The sequence below is a fragment of the Gossypium hirsutum genome, chromosome D04, assembly GCF_007990345.1.
Source record: "Gossypium hirsutum isolate 1008001.06 chromosome D04, Gossypium_hirsutum_v2.1, whole genome shotgun sequence".
NCBI lineage: Eukaryota > Viridiplantae > Streptophyta > Magnoliopsida > Malvales > Malvaceae > Gossypium > Gossypium hirsutum.
The window spans coordinates 55,609,327-55,620,583 of NC_053440.1; positions in this window are offsets into that span (position 1 = coordinate 55,609,327).

Below are 11,257 nucleotides of genomic sequence, written 5' to 3' on the forward strand. Positions count from 1 at the left end.
TCTTATTATTTTAAATTCATCCAATTATATTCAATGATTTTATAGATTTATAGTTTTATTAATTAATAATATATTATGTTTTTTTTAAGTAGAGCCTTTATAATATATGACCAAATTAATTAATTTCACATTAATATATTATTTTTTTAATTAATCTTACTTTTTATTATTATATAATAATATTAATAAATTATTATTCTAATTTAGTTTAGTAATATAATTAACAATAAAGGATATTTTTGTCAGTTCAAAAGTTTTGTCAAGACTCGTGCTTTTATATATATTATAGATAGATATTTTTTTGATTTTTATCGGAGATATGAAAGATTAAATCACAACTTGTCATATTTCGTCATCTAATTGGTCCATTAATTGATTTTAATGGTTAATGTAACGAAATATGAAAATTTTTAATGTAAGAGCTTAATTAATTTTCAGGTTAATGATAAGGGCTCAACTGGGTTCAAATTAAGTCAAGGGGCTTAGTAACTTGTTTTGGTTTTTTCTTAAGGGACTATTATAGCTATAAGCCTTTGATAAACATAATTTTTTTATTTAATAAATTATTCTCATCAAATTCACATAAACATAAAATATATTTACTTTAATAATAAAATAAAGGGCTTTTATGAGTAAAAATCCTAGATTAAGAGCTTATTTAACTACAAAAATAGGTTGAGGGCTTGTTTATTAAATAAAAAAGTGAGTTGAAGGGAATAAAAAGAAAATAATAAATAAGGAGGGCTTAGAAGGCAATTAGCCACATTTCAACTTTAGTGCGCCCCACACGCACAGCGGCAGCAATTCACTTTCAAAATTTAAAATGGTAAATTTACACATCAGGTCCTTGAAACTTTAGATCATTACATTTTAGTCCTTTGCCGCCAATTAGAATGGCACCATTGGTGCCGCCATTCAGTCCTGTCCCTTTTTTTTGGTATATTTTGGTAAATAAAAAAAAGATATAATATTTTGGTAAATAAAAAAATATATAATATTTTGGTATTTTTTTATAATAATTTGGTAAAAAACCCGTTGGTATTAGGTTATTATATGATAAAATAAACAAAAACAAATAAAAATATCATTTTTATTTCTTTGCTCATCTTCTTCCACCATTTTTCACCAAGAGAATAGCCATTGGAGAACTCAAATTTTCAGCAAACTTAAACCCTTGCATGCGAGTGAAATTTATGTTTGTTTTTGTTGATTTATATGTTTTTGGAACCTTTGAAGCTTAAGCTAGCTAAATAGGGGACTAATTTGCAAGATGATTGAAAGGCTACGGTTTTGGGCCATGAAAGCATGATAGTTGATTGTGAAGTTTAATGGAGGAAAATGAAACCTTGTTGGGTGTTGAACATTTCTTGTTAAGTGATTTTTGTTGTAAAATGCTATTAGGGGTTAATTTGTAAAGTATGAAGATTTTGAGCTATATGAGTGAAATTGGGGATTATATGGGCTTCTGTGAGCACCTAAATAATTTGGTTAGGCTTTGATGTGGATAAAATTCCATAAATTTCATTTTACGAGCCTAGGGACTAATTTGTAAATATGTAAAAGTTTAGGGGCAAAACTATAATTTTTCCAAAGTATGAATTGTGGACTGATTTGAATAATGTGACTAATAATTAGGCTAAATGTGATATTATAGATCAAAGAAAACGAGGTTCGGACCTAGAACGGAGGGAAAACGAGAATTAACGGTTATGTCCCTTTTTGCCCTTTTGGTGTCGAGGTAAGTTTTTATGTAAATAATGCATCGTTTTTACTTACGTTATTGTACAAGCCCAAATTAGCCTGGGCCCCCAAACTAAACCTAACCCAAACAGACCAAAAAAAAACCCAATTCAGAACAAGCCCAAATCAGAAAAAAAAAACAAACCCAATACCCAAAAACAAAAAGAACATGAAAAAAACCTAGCCCTAACCCTAGCTGCCGCACCCTATGTCTGCCACCGCACCTAGCTACTGCCGCCTGTCAACACCACCTGCTCCATTGCCCACTTGCCTGCAACAGAAGTGACAGCATATAAAATAGATTAAAATTTTGTAAAATGACTATATAAAGCATGATAAATCTGTAATGGAGATTTTTTTTTGGTTACGAAAAAATAGAAATAAAAAAATAGAGGTGATTTTTTATTTCGAATCTTTTTATTTTTCTATTTTATTTTCATTTTTTACTAAATATTAATAAAAAAGAAGGAAAGTATTACCGAAGACGCCCCGTGACCACGCCGCCGGAGGGCGGTCCTCCATTGTTGGGACCAGATCCAAGGAGGCCGAGGGTTTCCTCTTTTAAAAAAAAAATTAGAGGGTGTTTTTAGGGTTTTGGGCTTTGGATCGAGGTTTAACTCGGAAAAACAAAAAAAATGGCTTTTGATTTTTCTCCGGCGGCAGTCGCGGTGGTCCGGCGTTGGAGCAATGGCCAGAGCCTGTAGAGGGGAGGAAAAGTTGAGAGAGAGTTGGGAGTTTTTTTTTAAAGAAGGGATAAAATGATTTTTTTTTGTTTCAAAAAAGAAGTTATATAGGCCTCCAAAACGACGTCGTTTTGAAGTTGGCTTTAAGCACCCAAAATGACACCGTTTTGCCTTAAACCCGATCCGCCCGACCTGCTCCGCTTAAGATCCGCGTGTTTTTTCTGTCATGGGTTATTTTTGCCTTTGGCCCCTCCGTACTTTTGATTTGTTTCGATTTTGTCCTTTTGCTTATTTATTTATTTTATAAATTTGGCCCCATAATTTTTTCCAGTTTTCGATCTCGTCCCTGGCTCACTGATGCGCTGAAATAATGGACACATGTCCAGATTTTGGTTTTATTCCCATTTGGTCCTCGTTAGTTGTTGCGCCTTTCATTTTGGTCTTTTATTTGTTTACTTTATTATAATTTGTCCTTTAACTTTGATTTGAATCACGATTAAGTCCCTAAATCAATTTAACTTTTTTTTTATTTAATTTTTTTGTTCTCTTTGTTTTCTTTTTTATTTATTTATTTGGCTTGTTTTATTATTATTTTTTCGCTCTTATTATTGTTACTTATTTTTATTTATCTTTTTTATGTACTATCAAAACTTAGATTATTATTATGATTGTTATTATTGTCATTATTATAATCATTATTATTATGTTTTTATTTATTAATATTAATATTTATTATTACTATTATTATTATCTTTATTATTACTATTAGTATTATATTTAATCTTATCATGCATTTATATCCTTTTGTATAAGTTGAAAATAGTATATTACTACCAATATCATCATTGTCATTTATTCCATATTTATTTATGCAATGTTAGGTCTTAACTCAAATTTTCTACATTTCATCTCAAAACTGTTTTATATTTCACTTAATGCATAAAAAATTGTTTCGTTAAAATGAATGTTGCTCATATTTTGAGATTCGAGAAATCGTACCCTAACTTACGGGGTCTCGATTTCCTCAATAAATTTGAATAAATGAACGTTTTAAAGTAAAATTTTTAATAATCTCGAAAATTAAGAAAATATCGTGTTCTAACTTATGGAATATGATTATTTTATAAAATCGAGATGATCAAATGTCTTTTAAAAATAATAAAACTTTTGGTGTTTATTCTTCTTTTGAGGATATAAATATATTGTGTCCTAACTTACGGGATATAATTCTTTTTTCTCGATTAACATGAAATACGCCCATTTCTATTTTTTTTAAATTAAGCGATATTTTAACAAAGGATCGTATTTTCAATCTCTTCGAAGTTCTCAATTTCCGACACAAAGACATTAAGTAATCAACTAGGTACAAATTTTGGGCGCATCGAGGGTGCTAATCCTTCCTCTCCGTAACCGACTCCCGAACCCTTTTTCTGGATTTTGCAGACAAAAAATTATCGTTTTAGTAAATTTAAACTTTTATTAAAATGATTAAAATAAAAGTCGACCCCCTTTTAGCAAAAAAATAGTTTCGACAGTTATCATATTTTATTATGTTTGATGAAATGTGGCTAAATATTGAATGAAATTGACAAGTATCGAAAATAGAGAAATTTCCCGGTTGAACATTAGGATTAGAATAGGATACAAGTGACATGTCACTAGTGACTAAAGTGTGGTACTATGTGAAGGCCACTTTGAGAAGAGATAGTTTTGGTCACAATTGTGGTACTATGTGAAGGCCACTCTGTGAAGAAGGTAGCTTTGGCTACAAGGGTGGTACTATGTGCAGGCCACCGGGTATCTGTTATTATTCCGATGTGTTCAACTGGAAATGACTAAGTGTAAACGAATATGACTATGTGATGAATAAGTGTAGGTATTTGTGCGTAAACATATGAGCAATGTACTTGTTATATGATTGAACTTTGGTAAGATTGATACGGAGTAAGTGTTACAAGGAAAGTTACTATAAAGAAAACATGAAAGAGTGAAATTTAGAAATAAAGCAGTTTTGAACAGCAGCTGTTGTTCAAATACATTGACATTCCGATTTTAAAAAGAAAAAGGATTATATAATAATTAAACGAAAATACTCGTTTCATTTTTAATATTAGGTGAATTGTGTTGACACTATTTTTTTGATAAAAGGAGGTCGACTTGGATTTTAAAAATGAAAACGAATATCGGAGTCGCCACCAATCTTTTTTGATGAGGTGTGATCGGGTCACCTCATAAAACAGTTGTTTTTAATAAACGGTTCGAATTTATTAAAACAATACTTTTGGTCCACGAAATTCAGAAAACATGTTCTCGTGTCGATTATGTACGAGGAAGGATTAGCACCCTCGTAACACCCAAAATTGGTACCTAGTTGATTAATTATTGCCCTAGTGTTGAGAATTGAAAATTTTGAAGAGATTCAAAATACGATGCTTTGTTAAAATGCTAAAAAATTTTGAGGAAAAAGCATATTTTACTTTAATCGAGAAGGAGAATTATATCCCGTAAGTTAGGACACAATGTCTTTAAATTCCCGATTCGAGAATAAATGCCGAAAGATTTATTTATTTGAAAGATATTCGACTATCTCGAATTTAAAAAAATCATGTCCCGTAAGTTAAAACATGATCTTTTGTTAATTCCCGAGATCGAAAAAATATGCTTGAAAACATTGGTATATTTAGATTTATCGGGAGATCGAAACCCCGTAAGTTAGGGTGCAACTTTTCCGAATCTCAAGATACGAAATGCTATTTATTTGAAACAAATTTTGATATATAGAGTAAAAAATAAAACATGAGGTAGGGGTGAGAAAAACTCAATTCGATTCGAAAAAATCGAAAAAAAAATTCAAATTTCGAGTTAAACAAATCGAGTTATTCGAGTTATTCGAATCAACTCGAATTTTTTTTCAAATTTCGAGTTCGAATCGAGTTGAGTTTTCGAATTCGAATAATTCGAATATCAAACTATAATATTTTACATTTTTACCCTAAACTCCCAAACCTTTTTACTTTTCCTTCAAAACTTTTACTCCTTCCCACTTTTCCCCCAAAACTTTTACTCCCCTCCCCTCCCCTCTCAGCCCCCCAATCTACCCAAAATCCATTTCCCACCAAAATTTTACTCTCCCATTTACTTTTTCTCAAAATTTTACTCCAAAAAACCCTCAAAACCTTTTATTTTTCCCCACAATTTTTACTTCCTCCCACTTTTCCCCTAAAACTTTTATTCCCTTCCCATCCCACCTCCCACCTCCCATCTACCCCAAACCCTCCCCCCTCCAATTTTTTTTAATAATTTCCCTCCAAAATTTTACTCCCCCTATTTACTTTCCCTCAAACTTTTATTTCCCAAAACTTTTTATTTTCCCCCTAAACTTTTACTTCTCACCCTTTACTCTCAAATAAAAAATCAAAATTATCCAAAAAAAACACTAAGCATAAATAGTAATAATTTTATTTATATCTACTATATATATTATTAAATTAAATTTCACATTTTATATTATTTATATTATTGAATTGTTTAGTCATATTGAATATTTATATTAAAATTGAATTATTAATTATGCCATAAAATATTCGTGTTAAAATTTTATATTGGTATCAATTTCACATTTTATTTTTAAAATAACTTTTATTAAAAAATCATATTTTTACATTTAATATATTATTTAATTCCAAAATATATAGTGACAAGAGTCTAAAGATAATTGAAACAACTAAGCAAGCAAAGAAGCTAACCAGTATATAAAAAATTAATAAATAAATTATGAGATGATGTGTAACAACCCAAAATTCACGAGCATCGAAAAAGTTTAATATTAGGCCTCCGTCTTAGTAAATTGAGTTTGGAAATAATTATTAGAAATATCTACTAGACTAGTTGTGCGTTTAATTAAGTTTTGGATAGGTGAATTTAGCTTAATTATGAGTAATTAGCAAAAAGGATTAAATTGCAATGGAAGTGAGAGTTTAATTATAGATTAAAAGAAAATAGTAGGGACTAAATAGGCACTTATGCCAATTGCCAAAGTTGAGGCGGCATAAGTATAAAAATCTGAGATTTTTATGTGTTAAAAAAATATTATTTTATTATATTATATTATTAAAATATTACATATATTAAATAATAAACAAAACATAAAATAAAATAAAGTAAAAGAAAGAAACAGAGAAGGAAATAAAAAACAAAGCAAAAGAAAGGAAAGAAACAGAATAGAAGAGACGAAACAGAGAAGAAACAAGGGAGAAAGAAAGAAAGAAAATAAAAAGGAAAAACTAAAGGTTTAAGGTTCAAAGCTTTGATTGGTAAGTCAATCAAGCCGTTTTCTTTTAATTTTGATGTTTTAGAAGCTTTAGAGTAGAGTTTTGATGAAATTAAGTTGAGGTTTTGGAAGTTTATAGGTTTTTTAAGCATGGTTCATGTTGAATAAATTGTTGAATTAGGGATTTAATTAAGTGAATTTTAAGTTAGAATTGATAAAGGGATTAAATCGCAAAAGAAACTATAAGTTTTATGTTTTAGGGACTAAATTGGGGGAAATTCGAAATTAGGAAAATATGCTGAAATTTTAATAGGTACAATTGAGTTTGGATGAAACTTGAATAGAAATAGAGTGTGAATTGAATTAGGAAAGTAAGTAAACATAGTTAAGATTAAATTGGGAATAATGTAAAAATTGATTAGAAATTTAATTATTTATTTTAATTAGTGCTGTAATTAATAGTATAAATTATTATTATTTTCATAGCTAACAAAGAACCCGAGGCATTAGCATCAAAAGGAAAGGAGAAAGCTATCGAGGACTAAAACGGGAGATTTACAGTTTGTATTACTATAATTCAAGTTATTTATTATTAAATGTTAAATTCAAATTTATGAGTTTAGTAAATGAAATGTGAGGTAAGTATTAATATTAGTATTAGTATTATTATTATTATTAGTGGGAATTATATTGAATAGTTGATATGAATTAATATTTGAATTGTTTGTTGATTGAAAGTGGGAAGTGAATTTGAATCAAATTGTGAATGGTATTGAACTGAATAGAAATGTATTGAGTTGTGAAAGTGTGTGAATTTGTGGATTAATTATTGATTGAAAGGTAGAAAAATGATTGAATTGAAAATGTGAGAAATTGTGATTGAATTGAGGATTATATGTGATTTAAATACCCTATTAACTAGTCGGGCTGAGTCGGATATAGTTGGCATGCCATAGGATTGGAATAGTTTAGGGATACTTTGACCTCGAGTCGATGAGACACTGGGTGTCACTATATTTCTTCGGATAGATTCGATGAGGTACTAGGTACCAACTTTCTTCGGCTTTGCCGATGAGACACTCGGTGTCAACTATTACTTCGAACTATCCGATAAGGCACTGGGTGCCATACTGGTGTGTTTGGTTGGATCCGTGTATCCGCCAAAGTCCGAGTTTTGTTAATAGGGTAATTAATGAAATGATAAACCGAATGAGTTGATCGAAGAGCTACTGAAATGAAATGAAAAAGTTGAATTGTGAATTGGAATGTGAAATGAGATTGAGAAATGAACCTAAAGTTCATGATATGTTCAAATTCAAATTGTGGATATGTGATATTGATTGATGGATTGCTATTGTTGAGATATTGAATTTAAATTGTATATACGATTTATGCATTACATGTACATTATTGTTATAATTTGAATTATGGTAATACCACTGAGTATGAATTACTCAGCGTACGGTTGTTTCCGTGCGCAGGTCGATAGAAGTCAAAGGTCCCGGTTCAGCATCCAGATCAATCCCGACTTCAGCATAATTTTGGTGATGTATATTTTCTTTTGGTAATGTGGCATGTACATAGGTTGTGTATAAATGTTATTATGTTTTAATATGAATGGTTATTAAAATGGTTAAGTATGAAGGTGTTTGTTGTTATAAAAGTTTAGGTGATAAATTATGCATGGAAATCATGAAAGGGTAAAATTTTACAAAGAAACAGAATTCAGGCAGCACAGTGACGTGACTTTGAAAAATCACCTAGGATAGTATATAATGAGTTAGAAGGTGAATGATATATAGAATGAAAGCTTGTTGAGTTTATTTTTATGGAAAAATAACGGTCTAGAAAAAGGAAATTTATATTTTAAGATATGTGAATTTTAGTGAGACGGGGTCAAAACTGTTTTTGGAGTCCCCTGTTATGAGTTTAGAAGATCACTAAAAATTGTAAAAAAAATAGTTATGAATTGAAATTTACATGCTTAGATTCTTTAATGAGTCTATTTTCTGTAGGAACAAGTGGGAACACCATATAAAAATCCTATAATGAGAAAATTTATTTTTAGTAACAAGAGGTCAGAACAGTCGAATGGCGAAACAGGGGAAACTTTAACTAATAAACTGTACTAATTGGCTAAACCAAAAATTCTAAAGATTTTATGGCAAATAGATATGAGTCTAGTTTCAGGAAAAATTTACGGAGTTAAATTTCGAGTTCTGTATCTTGATTTATAATTAATTTAGTAACTGCTGCGCGATTGGACAGGTTTGCTTTAAATAGTGAAATTAATTTTCAAAGTAAATTTTTATGTTTCGAATTAGTAAGATAGGTTAAGTAATGCCTTGTGCTCGACTCCGGCAACGGTCTTGGGTATGGGGTGTTACAGTTGTTGGTATCAGAGCTATCAGGTTTAGCCGATTCTTGGCCTAAATCGAGCTCAGAATTGAGTCTAGATGTACATGCCACCGTCGAGTCAAACTGAGTCGGGATTTTTGGATGCTGACCTATTTGTTTGCTTTGTTTTATAGATTAAAGATGTCTGATGAAAGAATAAATATAACTGATGAAGAAATGTATCCTGGAGATAGAGAATTAGATGAAACAGAATCAGTTGCACCGAGTGTGAATCCGTTAGGCAACCATCCTTCTAATGTAGAACGGGAAAATGTCAGAGATAGAGATGAATCTCAATTACTGAGAATTATAGCTGATGCATTACAAAGAGTAGCGGGGACTACTCCTGCTACGACTTCAGTACCTACTGTTAGACGGGCCCCGATAAAAGAACTGAGGAAATATGGTGCTACTGAATTTATGGGTCTAAAAGGAGTTGATCCATCCACAACTGAAAATTGGATGGAGTCAACTAAAAGAATTTTGCAACACTTGGACTGTACCCCCCGTGAGTGTTTAATCTGTGATGTATCGTTGTTACAAGGGGAGGCTTATTTATGGTGGGAATCAATGGTTTGACATCTACCAGAGAATCAGATAACGCAGGATCTATTTCAAAAGGAATTTCAAAAGAAATATATCGGAGAGTTGTATATTTAAGACAAGAAACAAGAATTTTTAATGCTACAGCAGGGGGATATGTCAGTAATAGATTATGAGAGGGAATTCTCGAGACTCAGCAAATATGCCTCCGAGTTTATTCCGACAAAAGCTAATAGTTGCAAAAGATTTCTACGGGGTTTGCGAGATGAGATCAAGGTACAGTTAGTATCTCATCGGATTACTGAGTTAGTAGATTTGATTGAGCGGGCTAAAATGGTGGAACAAGTTCTGGGCCTCGATAAAAAAACTGAAGTTGTTAGACCAACCGGGAAACGTACAGGAACTACCAGTTCGAATCCTCAGCCGAAAAGACCAAAGGAATTCCAAAGTGGTTGGAGATCCAGTTTCAAGTCAGACAGAGGTGGTAGAAGTAGGGGAAAACAGACGGTGATATCTACTAGTAGATGGACCTCTCACCGTCTGTTTTCCCCTGCTTCTACCACCTCTGTCTGACCTGAAACTGGATCTCCAACCACTTTGGAATTCCTTTGGTCTTTTCGGCTGAGGATTCGAACTGGTAGTTCCTGTACGTTTCCCGGTTGGTCTAACAACTTCAGTCTTTTTATCGAGGCCCAGAACTTGTTCCACCATTTTAGCCCGCTCAATCAAATCTACTAACTCAGTAATCCGATGAGATAAATTTAAGTTAAACATACCCAAATAATCCACAAAGAAACGCTTGAAGCAGTACTTTTCTATTAATTTTTTTCAAGCTCTTCCTATAAAAAAAAAGAAAAAAAGAAAAAGACTCAGATAAAAAAAACTAATAAAAGAACAACTGAAACAAAAAAAGATTAAGCTTTAACCTTTCAAAAAGAAGAGCAAGCGGAACCATGACAGCGGTGGCAAACATGAATCTATAAACCACAATAATTCTTGAACTCATCCCATCATTAGAAGCTAACTTATACATGACATTAATACCAGCAAATATAATCTATACTAATACCATTAACAATGGTACCTTTATACACTGAAAAATATTTGCAAGACCCATTTTATGTATAAAAACTCAGTAATATGAAAACCAAACAAAGAAAAAAAACTCAGAAATAGTAGCTGCAAATGGTGTTTTAGTTTCTAATTCTTTCTATTTTTTTCCTGGGAATCAACAGTATCATAAGGGGATTAATGATAATATGTGGAGTATATATAGTGCTATGGGGCAGAGCCAAAGAGATGAAGCAACAAACACAGGTTGATGAAGAATCAAATGAAATAGTATAAGATGAACAAGAGCATGAAGGAACTGAAACTAATTTTTAATAGTAAAAAATGGATGAAATTTTTAATAGAAGGATCAATTTGTTGTTTGATTTAACGTATAGAGATTAATTTGCTTATTTTGTGTAGAATGGACAAAATGCAATCCAACTTCTAGTACAAAAGCTTTTACGATCTTAACTCAAAAATAGAACGTAACCAGTGGTATCACTAACTAAATTTCTATTAACTTGGTTTTTGGGATGTAACATTAAATAATTTACCCTAAATGATAATAAAT